Raw genomic sequence first — 22,112 nt, 5'->3', positions numbered from 1 at the left:
GTCAGATTAGCACGGTGCAGCCCAATAACTGCAGTATGGGAAGAAACCACTTATGAAGTAATAAAAAAAAGCCATCTGTCTAAATTAAACACTGTTGCATGCAGCCTTATTGCTTAACTTTATTTTCCTCATAAAAGTGGTGCAGGAAACTATCTGTGGTAGCTTGCAGTAAAAATGAACATAAATTAATTTTGACTGCTTTTGCTAACTTCAGGTTGAAGTTATTTTACTCAAGTTCTGCTGCACAGAACCTGGAAGTTATTTTAACCTCCCCTTCCCCACGACGAACCCACATTGGAGGGACTTTTTGACTTTTTGTTCACGTCCCTGAACTCTGTGTTTATGACATAAGCAGAGCTATAACTGTTGTATCACAGTGTAATGATGGTGTCACATGGATCAGCTATCACAGCAAAGAGAGAAGGCAACAATCCAAATCCTGCAGTCTTGTTATAAAATCTAGCTGGCAACAGATAAAGCGACTATAAACTGTGGCAGTAAAAACAAAAATGTTTAAACATACAAGCAATCCTGCCTTATTCATATGAGGTTCTCAATGGAATACAATATTAGTCACACATAGGAAACATAAAAAAAGAGTTTATTAGACCTTTGACTGTTGAATGTCCTTTGCAGCAGTCGAGATAGACGTTTCAACTAGTATCTTCAAAAAGGGAGTTGTGTAAATAGCTTGCAATGAACCTATTGAAAATAACGTGGCGCTTGCCTCATTGACACGATAAATCGCAGCTGGGGCAGGCTTACCATGTGGTTGCCAGGAAATTGAGCACTGCTCTCTCCTGCAATCAGGTAAACTAAATCCTAGGACTCTTAACTGGGAGCTGGCTGACTCACTCTGACATATTTCAAGCATAGCACTCACATCCTTACCTTGAATAATATGGGAAGGGCCTCAGAATAAAGGGAATTGTCTCTCCCCAACATGACCACTGCCACAAAGCCTTGATATTAAACCCCCTCAGGACAGGCGGGAGGAGGTCAGCAGGGGGATTTAAACCCTAATAAACGGGGAATGTGTCCCCAACCCGCCGCATACGTGTCTGTTGACGTTTCTACGGCAGAGGGTTGCAAGGCGTGCGAGTGTTCTGTCTTGGAGAGGCGGGGCACTTCATTATCATATTTAAATCCGGCTCCCACAGTACAATTGGGAGCCTGATTTAAATTTCACTGCATCCAGGCCAAAACCCCAGCAGTGAAAGAACAGTAGAACATAAGAAACAGGAGTAGGCCATATGGCCCCTCGAGCCTGCTCCGCCATTCGATAAGATTATGGCTGATCTTCGACCTTAACTCCACTTTCCTGCCCCACCCCCATATTCCTTGATTCCCTTAGAGTCCAAAAATCTATCGATCTCAGTCTTGAATATACTCACCGACTGAGCATTCTCAGTCCTCTGGGGTAGAGAATTCCAAATATTCACAACCCTCTGAGTGAAGAAATTCCTCCTCATCTCAGTCCTAAATATCCGACTCCTTATCCTGAGACTGTGTCCCCTAGTTCTAGACTCTCCATCCAGGGGAAACATCCTCTCAGCATCTACCCTGTCAAGCCCCCTTAGAATCTTATATGTATCAATGAGATCACCTCTCATTCTTCTAAACTCCAGAGAGTATAGACCCATTCTACTCAGCCTTTCCTCATAGGACAACCCTCTCATCCCAGGAATCAATCTAGTGAACCTCCGTTGCTTCGTCTCCAAGGCAAGTATATCCTTTCTTAGGTAAGGAGACCAAAACCGTACACAGTACTCCAGGTGTGGTCTCACCAAAGCCCTGTACAATTGCAGCAAGACATCCTTACTCTTGTACTCCAACCCCCTTGCAATAAAGGCCAACATACTATTTGCCTTCCTAATTGCTTGCTGTACCTGCATGATAACTTTCCATGTTTCAAGTACAAGGACATCTAAATCCCTCTGAGCACCAACATTTAATAATTTCTCACCATTTAGAAAATATCCTGTTTTTCTATTTTTCCTACCAAAGTTAAGAACCTCACATTTCCCCACATTATATTCCATCTGCCACCTTCTTGCCCATTAACTTAACCTGTTGATATCCCTTTGCAAACTCTTTGTGTCCTCCTCACAGCTTACTTTCCTATCTAGCTTTGTATCATTGGCAAACTTGGATATGTTACACTTGGTCCCTTCATCTAAGTCATTAATATAGATTGTAAATAGCTGAAGCCCAAGCACCGATCCTTGTGGCACCCCACTAGTTACAGCCTGCCAACCTGAAAATGACCCATTTATTCCTACTCTCTGTTTTCTGTCCGTTAACCAATCCTCTATCCATGCTAATACATTACCCCCAACCCCATGAGCCCTTATCTTGCATAACGACCTTTTATGTGGCACCTTATCGGATGCCTTTTGAAAATCCAAATATACTGCATCCACTGGTTCCCCTTTATCTATCTTGCTAAGTTACATCCTCAAAAAACTCTAATAGATTTATCAAATACGATTTCCCTTTCATAAAACCATGCTGACTCTGCTTAATCACGTTATGGTTTTCTAAGTGTCCTGTTACCAGTTCCTCAATAATGGATTCCAGCATTTTTCGATCGATATCAGGCTAACTGGCCTGTTGTTCCCTGTTTTCTCTCTCCTTCCTTTCTTGAATAGTGGTGTTACATTTGCTACCTTCCAATCAAGTGGGACCACTCTAGAATCTGGGGAATTTTGGAAGATCACAACCAGTGCATCCACTATCTCTGCAGCCACCTCTTTTAGAACCCTAGGGATGTAGGCCATCAGGTCCAGGGGATTTGTCAGCTTTTAATCCCATTAATTTCTCTAGCACTTTTTCTTTACTAATATTAATTAGTTTAAGTTGCTCACTCTCATTAGACCCTCAGTTCCCAAGTATTACTGGTATGTTTTTTGTGTCTTCTGCTGTGAAGACAGATACAAAATATTTGTTTAACGTCTCTGCCATTTCCTTATTCCCCCTTATAATTTCTCCTGTCTCTAAGGGACCCAAGTTTACTTTTGCTACTAGAATCATAGAATCATAGAAAGGTTACAGCATGGAAGGAGGCCATTTGGCTCATCGAGTCCATGTTGGCTCTATGCAAGAGCAATCCAGCTAGTCCCACTCCCCCGCCCTTTCCCCGTAGCCATGCAAATATTTTCCTTTCAAGTACTTACCCATTTCCCTTTTGAAGGCCATGATTGAATCTGCCTCCACCACCCCCTCGGATCCTAACCACCCTTCCGCCATTGGGAACAGTTTCTCTCTATCTACTCTGTCTAGACCCTTCATCATTTTGAAAACCTCTATCAAATTTCCTCGCAACCATCTCTGTTCCAAGGAGAACAACCCCAGCTTCTCCAGTCTATCCATGTAACTAAAGTCCCTCATCCCTGGAATCATTCTAGTAAATCTCTTCTGTACCCTTTCTAAGGCCTTCACATCTTTCCTGAAGTGCAGTGCCCAGAACTGGACACAATATTCCAGTTGTGGCCGAACCAATGTTTTATAAAGGTTCATCATGACTTCCATACTTTTGTACTCTATGCCTCTATTTATAAAGCCCAGGATCCCGTATGCTTTTTTACCACTTTCTCAACCTGTCCTGCCACCTTCAACGATTTGTGCACATATACCCCCAGATCTCTCTGTTCCTGTACCCTTTTTAGAGTTGTGCCCTCTAGTTTATATTGCCTCTCCTCGTTCTTCCTACCGCAATGTATCACTTCGCATTTTTCTGCGTTAAATTTCATCTGCCACGTGTCCACCCATGCCACCAGCCTGTCTATATCCTCTTGAAGTCTATCAATATCCTCCTCAATGCTTACTACCCTTCCAAGTTTTGTGTCATCTGCAAATTTTGAAATTGTGCCCTGTACACCCAAGTCCAAGTCATTAATATATATCAAGAAAAGCAGTGGTCCCAGCACAGATCCCTGGGAAACACCATTGTACGCCTCCCTCCAGTCCAAAAAACAACCGTTCACCACTGCTCTCTGTTGTCTGTCCCTTATCCAATTTTGTATCCATGTTGCTACTGCCCCCTTTATTCCATGGGCCACAATCTTGATGATAAGTCTACCATGCGGCACATTATCAAACGCGTTTTGAAAATCCATATACACCACATCAACTGCATTGCCTTCATCTACCTTCTCTGTTACCTCATTGAAAAACTCTATCAGGTTAGTTAAACATGATTTGCCTTTATCAAATTCATGCTGGCTTTCCCTAATCAATCCACCCTCGTCCAAGTGACTGTTAATTCTGTCCCGGATTATCGTTTCTAAAAGTTTCCCGACCACTGAGGTTAAACTGACCGGCCTATAGTTGCTGGTTTTATCCTTACACCCTTTTTTTGAACAAGGGTTTGCAATTCTCCAGCTCTCTGGGACCACCTCTGTATCTCTGGATGTTTGGAAGATTATGGCCAGTACCTCCGCAATTTCTAACTTTACTTCCCTCAGCAACCTAGGATGCATCCCATCTGGACCGGGTGACTTATCTACTTTAAGTACAGCTAGCCTTTCAAGTACCTCTTCCTTATAAATTTTTAGCCCATCCAGAATCTCAACTATATCTTCCTTTACTGAAATTGTGGCAGCATCTTCTTCCTTGGTAAAGACAGATGCAAAGTACTCATTTAGTACCTCAGCCATCCCCACTGCCTCCATGAGTAGATCTCCTTTATGGTCCCTAATCGACTCTACCCCTCCTCTTACTACCCGTTTAGTGTTTACATGCCTGTAGAAGACTTTTGGATTCCCTTTTATGTTGGCCACCAGTCTATTCTCATACTCTCTCTTTGACCCTCTTATTTCCTTTTTCACTTCCCCTCTGAACTTTCTGCCTGGTTCTCACTTGTGTTATTAACCTGACATCTGTCATACGCCCCTTTTTTCCATTTCATCTTACTTACTATTTCTTTTGTCATCCAGGGAGCTCTGGCTTTAGTTGCCCTATCTTTCTGCCTCGTGGGAATGTACCGAGACTGTATCTGAACCATCTCCCCCTTAAAGGCTGCCCATTGTTCAACTACAGTTTTGCCTGCCAATCTTTGATTCCAATTTACCTGGGCCAGATCTGTTCTCATCCCATTGAAATTGGCCCTCCTCCAATTGAGTATTTTTACTTTAGAGTGGTCTGTGTCCTTTTCCACAGCTATTCTAAACCTTATGATACCATGATCGCTGCTCCCTAAATGTTCTCCCACTGACACTTGCTCCACTTGGCCCATCTCATTCCCTAGAACCAAGTCCAGCAATGCCTCCTTCCTCATTGGGCCAGAAACGTACTGGTTAAGAAAGTTATCCTGAACACATTTCAAAAATTCCTCCCCCCCCTTTGCCCTTTATATTATTGTTGTTATCCCATTCTATATTAGGATAGTTGAAGTCCCCCATTATCATTACTCTATAGCTTTTGCACCTCTCTGTTATTTCCCTGCAAATTTGCTCCTCTAACTCTAACCAAATAGATTCTGTCCTTGACCCCTCCAGGACATTCACTCTCTCCAGTACTGCAATATTCTCCTTAATTAATACTGCCACCACCCCCCCTCCTATCTTTCCTTTCCTATCTTTCCTGAACACCTTGTATCCAGGAATATTTAGTACCCAATCCTGCCCTTTTTTAAGCCAGGTCTCCGTTATCGCCACAACATTGTGTTCCCATGTGGCGATTTGCGCCTGCAGCTCACCAACCTTATTTACCACGCTTCGTGCGTTTACACACATGCACTGCAAACCAGTCTTAGTCTTTCTTTTTTTTTTATTCGTTCACGGGATGTGGGCGTCGCTGGCGAGGCCAGAATTTATTGCCCATCGAGAAGGTGGTGGTGAGCCGCCTTCTTGAACCGCTGCAGTCCGTGTGGTGACGGTTCTCCCACAGTGCTGTTAGGAAGGGAGTTCCAGGATTTTGACCCAGCGACGATGAAGGAACGGCGATATATTTCCAAGTCGGGATGGTGTGTGACTTGGAGGGGAACGTGCAGGTGGTGTTGTTCCCATGTGCCTGCTGCTCTTGTCCTTCTAGGTGGTAGAGGTCGCGGGTTTGGGAGGTGCTGTCGAAGAAGCCTTGGCGAGTTGCTGCAGTGCATCCTGTGGATGGTACACACTGAAGCCACAGTGCGCTGGTGGTGAAGTGAGTGAATGTTTAGGGTGATGGATGGGGTGCCAATCAAGCGGGCTGCTTTATCTTGGATGGTGTCGAGCTTCTTGAGTGTTGTTGGAGCTGCACTCATCCAGGCAAGTGGAGAGTATTCCATCACACTCCTGACTTGTGCCTTGTAGATGGTGGAAAGGCTTAGGCTTTGGGGAGTCAGGAGGTGAGTCACTCGCCGCAGAACACCCAGCCTCTGACCTGCTCTCGTAGCCACAGTATTTATATGGCTGGTCCAGTTCAGTTTCTGGTCAATGGTGACCCCCAGGATGTTGATGGTGGGGTATTCGGCGATGGTAATGCCGTTGAATGTCAAGGGGAGGTGGTTAGACTTTCTCTTGTTGGAGATGGTCATTGCCTGGCACTTATCTGGCGCGAATGTTACTTGCCACTTATGAGCCCAAGCCTGGATGTTGTCCAGGTCTTGCTGCATGCGGGCTCGGACTGCTTCATTATCTGAGGGGTTGCGAATGGAACTGAACACTGTGCAGTCATCAGCGAACATCCCCATTTCTGACCTTATGATGGAGGGAAGGTCATTGATGAAGCAGCTGAAGATGGTTGGGCCTAGGACACTGCCCTGAGGAACTCCTGCAGCAATGTCCTGGGGCTGAGATGATTGGCCTCCAACAACCACTACCATCTTCCTTTGTGCTAGGTATGACTCCAGCCACTGGAGAGTTTTCCCCCTGATTCCCATGGACTTCAATTTTACTAGGGCTCCTTGGTGCCACACTCGGTCAAATGCTGCCTTGATGTCAAGGGCAGTCACTCTCACCTCACCTCTGGAATTCAGCTCTTTTGTCCATGTTTGGACCAAGGCTGTAATGAGGTCTGGAGCCGAGTGGTCCTGGCGGAACCCAAACTGAGCATCGGTGAGCAGGTTATTGGTGAGTAAGTGCCGCTTGATAGCACTGTCGACGACACCTTCCATCACTTTGCTGATGATTGAGAGTAGACTGATGGGGCGGTAATTGGCCGGATTGGATTTGTCCTGCTTTTTGTGGACAGGACATACCTGGGCAATTTTCCACATTGTCGGGTAGATGCCAGTGTTGTAGCTGTACTGGAACAGCTTGGCTAGAGGCGCAGCTAGTTCTGGAGCACAAGTCTTCAGCACTACAGCTGGGATGTTGTCGGGGCCCATAGCCTTTGCTGTATCCAGTGCACTCAGCCGTTTCTTGATATTACGTGGAGTGAATCGAATTGGCCGAAGACTGGCTTCCATGATGGTGGGGATATCGGGAGGAGGCTGAGATGGATCATCCACTCGGCACTTCTGGCTGATCCCACCTATTACTGTACTATATTGCTCTAGTGCTATATTTCTCTCCCGATCCTTTGTCCCCCTTGTTTCTCCTTTCCGTTGCTACAACCTGATGCCCATCCCCCGCCAAATTCATTTAAACCCTCCCCCACAGCACTAGCGAACCTCCCTGTGAGGGCATTCGTCTCATTGAGGTACAACCTGTCAGGCCTGTACAGGTCCCACCTTCCTCAGAACTGGTCCCAATGCCCCAGGAATCTAAAGCTCTCCCTCCTGCACCATCTCTCCAGCCAAGCATTCATCTGCTCTTTCCTCCTATTTCTATGCTCGCTAACGCATGGCACTGGGAGTAATCCGAAGATTACTACCTTCGAGGTCCTGCTTCTTAATCTCTTTCCTAACTCCTTAAAATCTGCCTGCAGGACCTCATCCCTCTTTCTACCTATGTCGTTGGCACCAATATGGACCACGACCACTGGCTGTTCACCCTCCCCCTCCAGAATGTTCTGCAGCCGCTCAGTGAAATCCTTGACCCTGGCACCAGGGAGGCAACATACCATCCTGGAATCACGTCTGGGGCCGCAGAAATGCCTGTCTGCTCCCCTAACTATAGAATCCCCTATCACTATTGCTCTCCTGACCTTTCTCCTCCTCCCCGCCCCCCCCCCCCCCCCCGCCCCGTACAGCTGAGCCATGGTGCTGTGGACTTGGCTCTGGCTGCACTCCGCAGAGGAACACTCTCCCTCACCAGTATTCAGGACTGAATACTGATTAGAGAGTGAAATACACTCAGGGGACTCCTGCACTACCTGCCTGGTCCTCCTTGTCTGTCTGGCGGTCACTCAGTCCCTATCTGCCTGCACTCTCTTAAGCTGCGGGGTGACCACCTCCTGAAACATGCTATCCACATAGCTCTCTTCCTTTTTACATACTTGTAGAAGCTCTTACAATCTGTTTTTATATTTCTTGCTAGTTTACTTTCATGTTCTATTTTCTCCCTTTTTATCAATTTTTTGGTCATCCTTTGCTAGTTTCTAAAACTCTCCCAATTCTCAGACTTATTACTCTTCTTGGCAACATTATTAGCCTCCTCTTTTAATGTAATACTATTCTTAACTTCTTTAGTTAGCCACAGCTGGATCACTTTTTCCATGGAGTTTTTATTTCTCAATCGAATGTATGCTCGTTGACAATTTTGAAATATTTCTTTAAATGTTTGCCATTGCTTATCTACCGTCATACCCTTTAATCTATTTTCCCAATCTACCTTAACCAACTCACCCCTCACACCTATATAATTGGCTTTACTTAAGTTTAAGACTCTAGTTTCAGACTTAAGTATGTCAATCTCGAACTCAATGTGAAATTCTATCATATTATGATCACTCTTCCCCAGAGGATCTTTTACTATGAGATTACCAATTAAACCTGTCTCATTATTTAAGACAAGATCTAAAATATCCTGTTCCCTGGTTGGTTCCATGACGTATTGTTCTAGAAAACTGTCTTGAATGCATTACATGAACTTGTCCTCCAAACTATTTTTGCCAATTTGATTTGTCCATTCTATATGAAGATTAAAGTCACCCACGATTATCGCATTACCTTTGTTACAAGCTCCTATTATTTCTTGATTGATGCTCTGTCCAACAGTATAACAACTATTAGGGGGCCTAAAAACCACTCCCACCAATGTTTTCTGTCCCTTATTATTTCTTATCTCCACCCATACTGATTCTACTTTCTGATCTCCCGAGCCAAGATCCATTCTCACTATTGTCCTTATGTCATCATTTATTATCAGGGCTACACCCCCTCCTGTTCCATTTTGTCTGTCTTTTCAAAACGTCAAGTACCCTGGAATATTTAGTTCTCAACCTTGGTCACCTTGCAACCACATCTCTGCAATGACAATTAGATCAAACCCATTTATCTCCATTTGCGCCATTAATTCGTCTATCTTGTTATGAATGCTTCGTGCATTCAGATAAAGCGCCTTTAATTTTTTATCATTTTTCCCTGCTTTGACCTTATTCGCTGATGCTCTATTACCATTAAACTCTCTGTCCCTTCCTGTCATCCTCTACTTGTCTTTATCCCATTTGCCACATTACCTTGACTTTTCTGTTTAGGTTTCTAAATTTCGCTCACCTAATCTGCAACGCCCCCCGCCTTTTTAGATTAAAGGGAGACGGGAGCTGCTGGCTCCAGCAGGTAAGTGCTTTTTATAGCACTCCTTGTGGGCCAGGAGGAGCAGGAGTACTCCCCCCGGCCACTCAAGAAAACTTTAGGCCTCCCTTCTGCCAATCGAGGCCTCTCTCTAGCCCCAGATCAGCCGACCCCACCGCCCCCCCCCCCCCCACAACCCCCAATCTCCGGCCTGTCCCGCGATCCGATTCCCTGCAACCCCCAATCTCTGAATCTCTGGCCTGCCCCGCAATCACGGCCAACCCCCACCCCACAACCGTCCCCAAGGATTGCGACCTCCTGCCGCTGATTTTCCCGCCCACCCGCCGGCTGGCCGGCCTTGCCAGGTTTCCCCTGCGCTACCATGCTCTCCCACACCCTCCCCGCCTCCCTGTAAATATTTTTTGGGCTTTGGGTCACACTGATCTGGAAGTTGTCATCCCAATCCTTTCCTCATAAAGTTGCTGTGCACAGCCTGGAATTGCATAATGGCATGATGGAGCTTGTTAGAGTATGTGGTTATAAGGTCAATTCTTCAATCTTGGGGAATTTGATCCCAGGTATGTGCCCGTGCCTCTTTATTGGTGGAGTGTGGAACTAATGTCATCAGATTTAATTAACTTACATAATTTCAGTAAACCTCTGCGTCTTTTCTTGGGTGCGGTTGGCATCATGGCTGCAAGGAGGCAGAGAATAGGGAGTACAGCAGTTCATAAAGGACTGCTGCTCCTTGCTAGTGTAGGTCACTGTTCTGCCTGAGTGTTGGGAAAAAAATAGAGTACAGCCAAGAGCCAAATGTCAGTAGTGCGTCCTTCAATGAGGAAATGTTACCCATGTTACTGGATGAGGTGTGACAAAGGAAGAGTTCCATTTTTGGGAAGAGGGGAAAGCTCCTTTCAGAGCCCGCTATCTTGGCAACTCAAATGAAATGAATATACATCGTTTGCATGCACCAAGTGCAGAGTCCCAACGTGGTATGGCATCAGCAATGCAGCATAGAAAGTATTGGCACAACCACTCACATTTTGCACCCTGAAACTACCATAGGGTGAGCTACCTTGACCCTTGTCCTCAGGATAAGGGGGTGGCCGTTTAAGACCGAGATGAGGAGGAATTTCTTCACTCAGATGGTTGTGAATCTTTGGAATTCTCTACCCCAGAGGGCTGTGGATACTGAGTCATTGAGTATATTTAAGGCTGAGATAGTTACATTTTTGGACTCTAGAGGAATCAAGGCGGGAAAGTGGAGTTGAGGCCAAAGATCAGCCATGATCTTATTGAATGGCGGAGCAGGCTTGAGGGACCGTATGGTCCACTCCTGCTCCTATTTCTTCAGTTCTTATGTTGTCCTGAGGGAAGACCCAATTCCCCTGGTGCAAAGATCAGGAAAAAGGAATGCAGACCAGGTGAACTTGGTCTCTGTCCCAGGGATATTCAAGGCTTTCCTGGAGAGTCAGAGATGAACCTGTGCCTATTGCATGTGAAGACCCATGATAATGAGACAGGAAAGGACATTCCTGGCCTCCCACCTTATTTTCTGGAAGGATTGCTGGCTGGGCGCCCCAGTGCAGAGAAACATGGCATGATGGCTGGTCCCCAAACCCCCTGCCGACCGAGGGTCTGAAAGGGACCCGGGCAAGCTGAAGGGATAAAGGTAGGTACTCTTTTCACAGTTTGACAGCCCCCCACACCCCCCTGAAATTTAAGTCTAATAGGGTCTTTCTGGCTGCTGATCTCCATCAACAGCCAAAAGGTCCCAATCTCTTGAGAGGCCTGCAGCTGCACTTCAATATCCTTTCCCTTCCACTAGCACTGAGTTTTGCCAGGGCATGGGCCTGCACCATGGGTGCTCCCAGAACAGGAAATCCTGATGGAGAACTTCACATGCCAATGGTGTATGTCCCTGCACATATCCCTGATTATTTTCAAGGGGGAACCCAGCAACTGTGGCACAGCTGGAAGAGTCTCAGATGAGACAGTTGCCTATTATGGTAATGCCACATCTGCCCAATCCAGTTCTTCCCCTCAGAGGGCTGCAGAAGAGGCAGGTAGCAGAGAGGAGCAGCTAGTTAGTAAAGGGGCCAAAATGCTGGTCTGAATTGCACTGACATCAAAGTGTGCAGCTCCATTTAGCTCCTCCTTAGATACGGGGATGGTGCCGGAGGACTGGAGGATTGCAAGTGATACACCCCTGTTCAAAAAAGGAGAGAGGGATAAACCCGGCAATTACAGACCAGTCAGTCTATAGTCAATGGTGGGGAAACGTTTAGAGACAATAATCCAGGACAAAATTAATTGGCACTTGGAAAAATATGGGCTAATAAATGAAAGTCAGCAGGGATTTGTTAAAGGAAAATTGTGTTTGACTAACTTGATTGAGTTCTTTGATGAAGTAACGGAAAGGGTTGATGAGGGAAGTGTGGTTGATGTTGTGTATATGGACTTTCAAAAGGCATTTGATAAAGTACCACATAACAGACTTGTTAGCAAAATTAAAACCCATGGGGTTAAAGGGACAGTGGCAGCGTGGATACAAAATTGGCTAGGGGACAGAAAGCAGAGAGTAATGGAGGACGGTTGTTTTTCAGACTGGATGGAAGTATACAGTGGTGTTCCCCAGGGGTTAGTATTAGGACCACTGATCTTTTTGATATCTTTTAATGACCTGGATTTGGGTATACAGGGAATCATTTCAAGGTTTGTAGATGACACTAAACTTGGAAATGTAGTAAAAAATGTGGAGGATAGTAACAGATTTCAGGAGCACATAGACAGACTGGTGATAAGGCAGATGAAATTTAACACAGAGAAGTGTGAAGTGATGCATTTTGGTAGGAAGAATGAGGAGAGGCAATATGAACTAAATGGTACAATTTTAAAGGAGGTGCAGGAACAGAGAGACCTGGGGTTGCACATACACAAATCTTTGAAGGTGGCAGGACAAGTTCAGAAGGCTGTTAAAGATGCATATGGGATCCTGGGCTTTATTAATAGAGGCATAGAGTACAAAAGCAAGGAAGTTATGCTAAACCTTTATAAAATACCGGTTAGGCCTCAGCTGGAGTATTGTGTTCAATTCTGGACACCACACTTCAGGAAGGATGTCGAGGCCTTAGAGAGGGTGTAGAAGGGATTTACTAGAATGGTACCAGGGATGAGGGACTTCAGTTATGTGGAGAGACTGGAGAACCAGGTTTGTTCTCCTTAGAACAGAGAAGGTTATTGGGAGATTTGATAGAGATGTTCAAAATCATGAATGGTTTTGACAGAGTAAATATGGAGAAACTGCTTCCAACGGCAGAAGGGTCAGTAACCAGGGGATACAGATTTAAGGTGATCGACAAAAGAGCCAGAGGCGACATGAGGAAACATTTTTTTACGCAGTGAGTTGTAATGATCTGGAATGCACTGCCTGAAAGGGTGGTGGAAGCAGATTCGATAGTAACTTTCAAAAAGGAATTGGATAAATACATGAAGGGAAAAAATTTACAGGGCTATGGGGAAAGAGCAAGGAAATCGGCCTAAATGGATAGCTTTGTCAAAGAGCCGGCACAGGCACAATGGGCCGAATGGCCTTCTCCTGTGCTGTACCTACTATGTTACTATGATTTGCAATTCTTCAGACAAAGAGATAAAGAAGCAGTCCATACCACCATGCAGCATGGCCTAGACAACATCCAGGCTTGGGCTGATAAGTGTCAAGTAACATTCACGCCTCACAAGTACCAGGCAATGACCGTCTCCAACAAGAGAGACCCTAACCACCTCCCAATGACATTCAATGGTATTATCATTGCTGAGCCTGCCACCATCAACATCCGTGGGGCACCAATGACCTGAAATTCTGTGGCTACTAGAGGAGGTCAGAGGCTGGGTATTCTGCGGCAAGTGGCTCACCCCCTGATTCTCCAAAGCCGCTCCACCACCTACAAGGGACAAGTCAGGAGTGCAATAGAATACTGTCAACTTGCCTGTATAGGTACAGCTGCAATAACACTCAAGAAGCTTAACACCATGCAGGACAAAGCAATCAGCTTGATCAGCAGCTCATCCGCCGGTGCTATTTGTCAAATGGCCTCCTACTGTGGTGTAATGTCTATTACTGTATATGGACACAAGCTACAGAATACTAATAGCTAACCAACCGAAAAACAACTAATAGCATGCAAGGTTAGTGCTGAACATAAATTGCACAATGCATGTGTACCTGCATCATAGCATACCTGAAATAAAATCATTCTCTTGAGGTGCCACCACCACATAATTAAAAACAGTAATAAGTAAGAATTTAATAAAATTTGTATGGAATGATAATTGCTTCACGGGCAAGGGACTGGATATAAAAATGATAAAAAGAACATTTTATTTCACAAATTCTCAATAGAAAGAAGGTAAGTTAATTATGTTGCAATTTGCTTTTGAATGAGAAAAAATAAATTAGTCATTTATTTTGGAATAAAATTATATATTAAAATAACAATCTGAACATTGCCTAAATGAATAAATATCAAAAGCATAATTTGTGGAAAGAATCTTCTCAGAGTCAGACTCTGAATGAAGTGGCACTTTGGCTGCACTGGCCCCCACCTCATTCCCCCAGACTGACCTGAGGACTCCAAGGAGATCTGACTAACAACATCCTTGAACTGGGTGGAAGAAGGTAGCTGGATATGGATGACTGTATTCAACTAATTGAACCTCAGCCTACCAATATACTCAGATCCAAGATGTCAAAATCCTACTTTTAATGCAAAACAGGAGTATGCCTGTTTTCTCTATAATTAACGACCTACTAATGAAATTTCAAAGCTACATGTTCTCATGACCTTGTTAGTGGGCAGTAATTACAACGAAAAACAGGTAGCCTCTGGTTTTTCATTTAACAAGGAATTTCCTTAGCTGTATTAAATCTAAATCTCAATTCACACCAATTAATTAAATTTGGTGTGTTGTCTTGAAACTTGAGGGATGCTTTTCTATCCCGGATGCTAGCATATCTGTGACATCAGCCAGCATGGAATTCTGCTGAAAAATCTTATACGCTCTTATTTCCTCCATTATAGATTTGAGTGTAGAGGATGTATAGCTCACCATTACCATTACTGAGTACCAGTGATGGTCTTCAAAGGGAGGATGTGGCAAGGCTCTCCTGTCACTTTTCACTACTGCAGACTTTGTCCAAATGTACGAAACATTACAATTTTTTTGTGGCAGAACAACATGGGGTGAATTTCCTTGCCATTTTCAGTGAAATAGCAGTCCATAAATGGCACAGGAATTTTTTTTAGGCAGGAAAATCAATCTGAAGCCATTTCCACCTAATTTCTGCCATTAAAACACTTCCCACCAGTTCCCTCGTGCTTTTTGAACCATCTCATGATACACCCATTGAATGTCAACTGACCTCATTTGGATATGTCAAAATGAGGGGGCCAGTGGTGTGGCAGCTCTGAGATTTCTGGTTTTACACTCTTAATGAACCCCAGTTCATTTAGACTAAGGTTAATGAGGCTCAGCAGCTGCCAGGATCAGCTGATATTTATTGTCACCTCCCAAATCCTTGTCCATCTTTCCTGCAGCTCTATGTTTGAATCGCCCCATTCAGTTTCTGCTTCTGCCACAGCACTGAAAGGGCTCGTATCAAAGTCACAAATGACATCTTCTGTGGCTGTGATCATGGTGCACGATCCCTCCTCATCCATCTCGAGCTCTCTGCGGCTTATGATACAGCCGACCACACCATCCTCCTCCAATGTCTCTCCTCTGTTGTCCAGCTCAGTGGAACTGCTCTCGCCTGGTTCCACTCTCACCTATCCAATGCGTAGCCGGAGCATCTCCAGCAATGGCTTCTCTTCCCGTTACCTCTGGAGTCCTCAAGGATCTTTTCTTGACCCCCTCCTCTTCCTCATCTACATACTGCCACCTGGTGACGTCGTTCAAAGACATGGGGTCAACTTCCACATCTACGTTGACAACACCCAGCTCTACCTCTCCACCAACTCACTCAACCTCTCCACTACCTCTGTGCTATCAGACTGTTGTCCGATATCCAGTCTTGGATGAGCAGCAATTGCCTCCAGTTAAACATAGGAAAGACAAAAGCCATCCTCTTGGGCCCCCAACAAAAGCTCCATTCATTTCCGACCGATTCCATCCCCTTCCCCGGTGACTGTCTCAGGTTGAACCAGATTGTTTGTAACATCAGCATTCTATTTGACCCTCTGCTGAACATATCCCCTCCATTGCAAAGATCACCTACCCAAACCTCTCACCTTAGCCCATCTGCTGCTGAAGCCCTCATCCATGCCTTTGTCACCTCCAGACTCGACTATTCCAGTCTTCTCCTGGCCGAAGCCCCCCACCAACCGCCGCCCCCCATCCTCGGCCATTAATTAACTACAGCTCATCCAAAGTTTGGTTGCCTATATTCTATCCTGCACTAAGTCCCGCTCACCCATCGCAAGTATCCTTGCTGATCAACATTGGCTCCCAGCCTCCCAATCCCACCAATTTAAAATTCTCATCCACTTGTTTAAGTCCCTTCATGGCTTTGCTGCTCCTCACTGAATATATTTAAGAAGGAGCTAGATCGATTTCTAGATACAAAAGGCATCAAGGGGTATGGGGAGAGAGTGGGAATATGGTATTGAGATAGAGAATCAGCCATGAACATAGTGAATGGCGGAGCAGGCTCGAAGGGCCGAATGGCCTACTCCTGCTCCTATTTTTCTATGTTTCTATTATCTCTGATACCTCCACCAGCCCTACAACTCTCCCATAACTCTGTTTCTTCGACTATAACCTCTTATGCATTCCTCCTCCCTACGCTCCACCGTTCAAGGCCTTGCCTTCAGCTGTCTATGCCACATGCTCTGGAATTGACCCCTCTAAATCTTTCCACCTTTCCACCTGCCTATCTTTCTTTAAGACCATCCTTAAAATCTGCCTCATCAACCAAGCTTTTGATTACCCCTCCTAATATCGCCCTCTTTGGCTTGGCATCCAATTTTTCCCTTATGCCTCTGTGAAGGACTTTGAGACATTTTTCTATGTTAAAGTTGCTACATAAATAAAAGTTATTGTTGCTGATAATACAAGCAGAAATGAGGAGTTTCTGAGCCCAAAGAGTCTGAAGAGAATAGCAATTTCTGCAGCTGGGAAACAATTTCTTTTTGCGATTTTTTTTCTATTATTCCTACAGACATCTGCACTTGCTTCTGACAGGGCCACACCACTGGCAGATGACCTCTCTGCTGGTGGTATAAGTGACATTCCTGCATGGTGATGAGCCTTCTTCTCGAACTGCTGCAGTCCGTGTGGTGAAGGTTCTCCCACAATGCTGTTAGGTAGGGAGCTCCGGGATTTTGACCCAGCAACGATGAAGGAACAGCGATATATGTCTAAGTCAGGATGGTGTGTGACTTGGAGGGGAACGTCCAGGTGGTGGTGTTCCTATGCTCCCACTGCCCCTGTCCTTCTAAATGGTGGAGATTACGAGTTGGGGAGGTGCTGCTGATGAAGCCTTGGCGAGTTGCTGCAGTGCATCCTGTGGATGGTACACACTGCAGCCACAGTGCGCCGGTGGTGAAGGGAGTGAATGTTTACGGTGGTGGATGGGTTGCCGATCAAGTGGGCTGCTTTGTCCTGGATGGTGTCGAGCTTCTTGAGTGTTGTTGGAGCTGCACTCATCCAGGCCCGTGTCGAATATTCCATCATATTCCTGACTTGTGCCTTGTAGATGATGGAGAGCCTTTGGCGAGTCAGGAGGTGAGTCACTCGCCACAAAATACCCAGCCTCTGATCTGCTCTGATACCCATGGCATTTATGTGGCTAGTTCAATTGAATTTCTGGTCAATGGCAACCCCCAGGATGTTGATGGTGGGGGATTCGGCGATGGTAATGTCATTGAATGTCAAGGGAAGGTGGTTAGACTCTCTCTTCTTGGAGATGGTCATTGCCTGGGGCTTGCGTGTTGCAAATGTTAGTTGCCACTTATCAGCCCACTGCTTTTGGTCAGTGTGAAGCAGTTATCAATGAAGCAAATAAGCTGCTGGAGGGCATTTGGAGAGCATTAGATTATAAATCAGAACACGTTACACTGACATTATACAGATCAATCATGAGGCCAATTCTAAATTGTAGCATGCAATTTTGCTTCCTTTACCGGAAAAAGGATAGAGATGCATAGGAGAAGAATGTGGAAAGTGACTCCAGACTTTAGGGCACTAAGTATGAAGAAAAACTCTCGTGACTGAACAAAATTTTTCTGAAAGCATGATATAGGTTTTAAAATAATGAGGAATATAGATAAGGTTGAAGTAAACAAGCTGTTGAACTTGGGCAATGAGCGTAGGACTAGAGGACACAAGTACAAAATTCACAAGCCTCAAGTCAGGTTAAAGATTAGAAAATACTTTTCTTCTGACACAATAATAAATATATGGCAAGGACTCTCAGAGAAGATAGTTGACTAGGATACAGCTAACTCTTTTAAACATGAGCTAGATTAATGTCTGTTGAGAAGGGAAGTTAAGTTCTCGAAATGTTAAAAACATTGGTTGACTTTTCCCAGGGGAGTTAGCAGAAGGAACTTTGGGGGTGAAATTGACCTGCACCAGTCGTGCAAAATGGGCTCATGGTGAGTCGGCAGTCGATTTTTCACCGTGCTCAATTTTCTTTTCCATTGGGCTACTGATTCGCTATGAGCCCACTTTAGCGCTACTGGTGAAGACCAATCTCACCCCCTTTATGTTGGAGTGAGCCCACCGCCTGCCCAGTGACCTTTCCCAAAGGCCTGGACCATTTTCATGGTCAGGCCTCATTTGCAAAACATCTGCCCATGCATTTGAAACGCTGACAGGCAGATTATTGAGGGGTGTGGGGTTGGGGGGGATGCGGTGAGTGGGGAAGGAAGAGGAAATCCGGTGGCACCGCCACAAAGTCAAGCCACCATATTGGTTTAAAGGGGGGAGCCAGGCAATACAGGGGAAGGGGGGGATGTCCGGCAGTGAGCAGCAAGATTTGTGTAGAGCTAGGAAGAGCATTCTTACTCCACAAAAATCATTCAAAAAATTTACCTGGAGCATTTTGGAGTGGTTTACAGAGGTCCTTTTAAGCTGGTTTGGCCACTTTACGTTCAGTCCTACTAGGCAGGACTTGCATAGTGTATGTGCTATATGTTGCACAGAACATAGGACCCTGATTTGCATAATTTAATTTGGCTCCCACCTGTTTGGGCAGGAATGCTGGATGCCTATTTCCTGGCCCGCTCCAAGATCGGGGCGAGTTAGATGTCGGCAGGAACAGGGTGGTCAGTCCTTCACTGTGGTTTTGGTCTCGCTACTGGCCTCATCCTGCCGAAAAACCGAGTGGTACCGTGATCAAAATTGGCCCATACCATATCACAGTTATGGGAAGGAACAATCGATTCATGTGTACTGATACTTGTTTAATTTGGCATGCTGAAACTTGACCTAATATAGTGGGGGCAAAATTGAGCTGTGTAGCGACGTTTTGTAGGTGCAACGCCGACACCTAAGCCCTGAAAATCGCGTCCGAGGTGTGCGTGCACACTTCCGGCTGGATGTGCGCAGGACGCCATCTTGGTAAAGGCATTTGCACACGCGCACTTAACCAACACCGGCAGCATGTAAAGTAGGAAGATTATGACGCTAATCAGTGTGCAATGCTGATTTAAAGGGACCACTGCTATTTTGGAACTCCACGCTCCAGCCAACCTCACACAGCTGAATAGGTCTTAAAGGGCATGGAAGACCCCCCTCCCCCCCACCCAAACTATTGCTATTTAAAGGGATCATGCAGGAGTTACTGATTAGTTGCTGGATTATTTGTTCTGGCTGCTGTTTTTGGAGGTTTCCTATACTTGAATAGAGTTGCAATACTCTTCAGGGCTGGCTAGCTGACAGACAACAGCAAGAGCACTGGTGGAGTGGCAGGGATGGGATAGGAATGCTGTCATACTGAGAGAGGACAGCAGGTTCATGTTCCATGGAGCCACTGCCACTTGCCGCCTCCTGTTATGCTCCATCTTCTCCTGCAAGAAAGTGGCAAGTGTGTTGGTGAGTGTCCTGCAAGAAGATGTTTGGGTGATGTGGCTGTCATGGTTGAATAGCTGCCAGTGGGTGGGACCTGTGAGTTGTGGGTGTGCAGCTTGCAACAGTGGTAATGTGTGAGGGTGAGAGGAAGCATCTGATTGGAAGAGATACGTACTGATTGAAAGAGTTTGTTGGTATGTGGGTGATGGGGGGTGTAGTGGGGGGTGTAGTGTGTGGAGCAGTGGATGCAGCTAGTGGTGCAGTTGGTAGGAGACACCACTTGACAGTTGAACTCACTCACCTTGACCGCTCATGTCAAATCATTGAACTTCTTCCTGCACTGCATCCATGTTCATGGTGCTATGCTCCTGGCATTGACCTCGTCTGCTACTGCCTCCCACTGCCTTGGGAGCAAATGTCTGGAGGGCCTCTTGCCCCCCCTGCAAATATAGGATGCCCCTCCTTCTGTCCACCACCTCCACCAAGGCCTCTAGTGCATCATCAGAGAACCTTGGTACATGCTCTCTCACAGGCCCGGTACAAACTCAGATCGGCAGATTGGTGAGGTCTGGCGTGCAGATTGGAGGATGTGGGAAGTAGTTTTGAGAAACCGTTATTCAATATTTTAAAACAAAACAACAGTTTTTAAACATAAGGATGGAACCTGCATCTGTGTTTTACGTGTGCAATTTCTGGTCTCCGTTCAGACTCTGTTCAGACCTGTACCTTATACTTTGAAAATATAAGAGTCCTGCAAACTTTGAGCAGCCAAGTTGTTGCTCATTAAAAATTCCAGAGTTACCATCATCACCATGCTTCACTATATTGCAGTACAGATTCACTTCACAACTGACTTTCACCACTTCCTGCAGCCTCAATGCACCTCCCCTTTAAGAGGTGCAGGCTGCCTTTAAGTGGTTCGAGCCACTCTCGATATCAGGGCCCCCTGCTGGTGCCTGCAGCCAATCAACAGTGCAGGTAGGGCTGTCTGCATGCAGCAATCATTGAAATCACCAGGCAGCACGAATAGAATCATAGACTGGTAACAGCATGGAAGGAGGCCATTCGGCTCATCGAGCCCATGCTATTACGTGCTGCCTGCATCACAACCAACGGGCACGGGTTAATCGGGCACCGCGATCCCAATGCCCGTTTTCAGGGGTTAACCAATTTAACCCCCAGTGTATTTATAGTTTATCATCATTTTTCAAAGTATTAACTAAAGCATAACAGCCTAAATCCTAGGTGGTTCCTTAATAGCTGTAGATTTAATATTGGCAGTAAATGGAATCCCTACAGCGCAAAGTACATTTGACATTCTCTTGTGTAATCTTTATGGCAACTTTATTAAAACAGATAAAGGAATCAAGGAAAGCATTTAATTTTCGTTTGTATTGTGCTAATTCTAAGTAAAATAAAACATATATATAACAATGTGCAAAATCTATAATATTGAAATGCTTTGAGGTGTGCATTTGCACTGTATATCTTGACAATATTTTCCTAGTAGGGTTTGCTCAAATACATATATAGTTTCATTGTACTGTGCAGCCAGCAATTCTCCTGACTCATGAGCAATGTAAGACTGATTATGGGGCATGCACTCCTGATCCCCTCACAAGTTATTGTAGGGCAGAATTTATATGTAACCAATGGGGATTTCACATGTAAATCTTGTTTGCATTTGACTATTTTTAATATTTTTTTCTTCTTTGATTTAATGTGACCTGTTTCAAAGCTTTTGGTGATGGGATTCTTGCCCTGATTACTACAAGGTACATGAAAACCTTGTGATATTTTGATCTTTGTTCCTTTCCCCTCTTTGGAAAAACCTCCCTTTGATCCAATAGCATAGATAAGGAACTTACCATGTTGGGAAAGCACTATATGGGTAAAGAGTCCTAACTAATGTCCTATAATTTTGGTACGTTGCATAGCTGATTGAACTCTAATGATGCCAATGGTAACTTAGATTTAAAACAGGACTTTAGGAATTTTTTATTGTAATTTTCAAAACAATAGCCTCAAAAACCTATTCTACAGTTTGAGGGCTGAAAATAAGTTTTCAACTTTCAAAATACCTGACATAAAGGAAACTGGTTATGGTTGTCAGAAGCCAATCATCATTGTTGGAATTCCACAGCAAAGCATCTTCAGTCCAATCATCTTCAGCTGCTTCATCAATGACCTGCTCTCCATCGTAAGGTCAGGAGCGGGGATGCTTGCTAACAATTTCAATGTTCGGCTCCAATCACAACTCCACCGATAAGGAAGCAGGCCGTCCCAGCTTACAGCAGGAGGTGGACAACATCCTGTCTTGTGCTGGCAACTTTCAAGTAACATTCGCATCTTAGGTGCCAGGTGATGACTATCTCCGATAACAGAAAGCCCCACCATCTTCCTTTGACCTTCCTTGACCTTCACCAGCACCACCATCACCGAG

Source organism: Heptranchias perlo, chromosome 5, assembly GCF_035084215.1.
Source record: "Heptranchias perlo isolate sHepPer1 chromosome 5, sHepPer1.hap1, whole genome shotgun sequence".
Classification (NCBI taxonomy): domain Eukaryota; kingdom Metazoa; phylum Chordata; class Chondrichthyes; order Hexanchiformes; family Hexanchidae; genus Heptranchias; species Heptranchias perlo.
Note: the sequence above shows the minus strand (reverse complement) of the source record.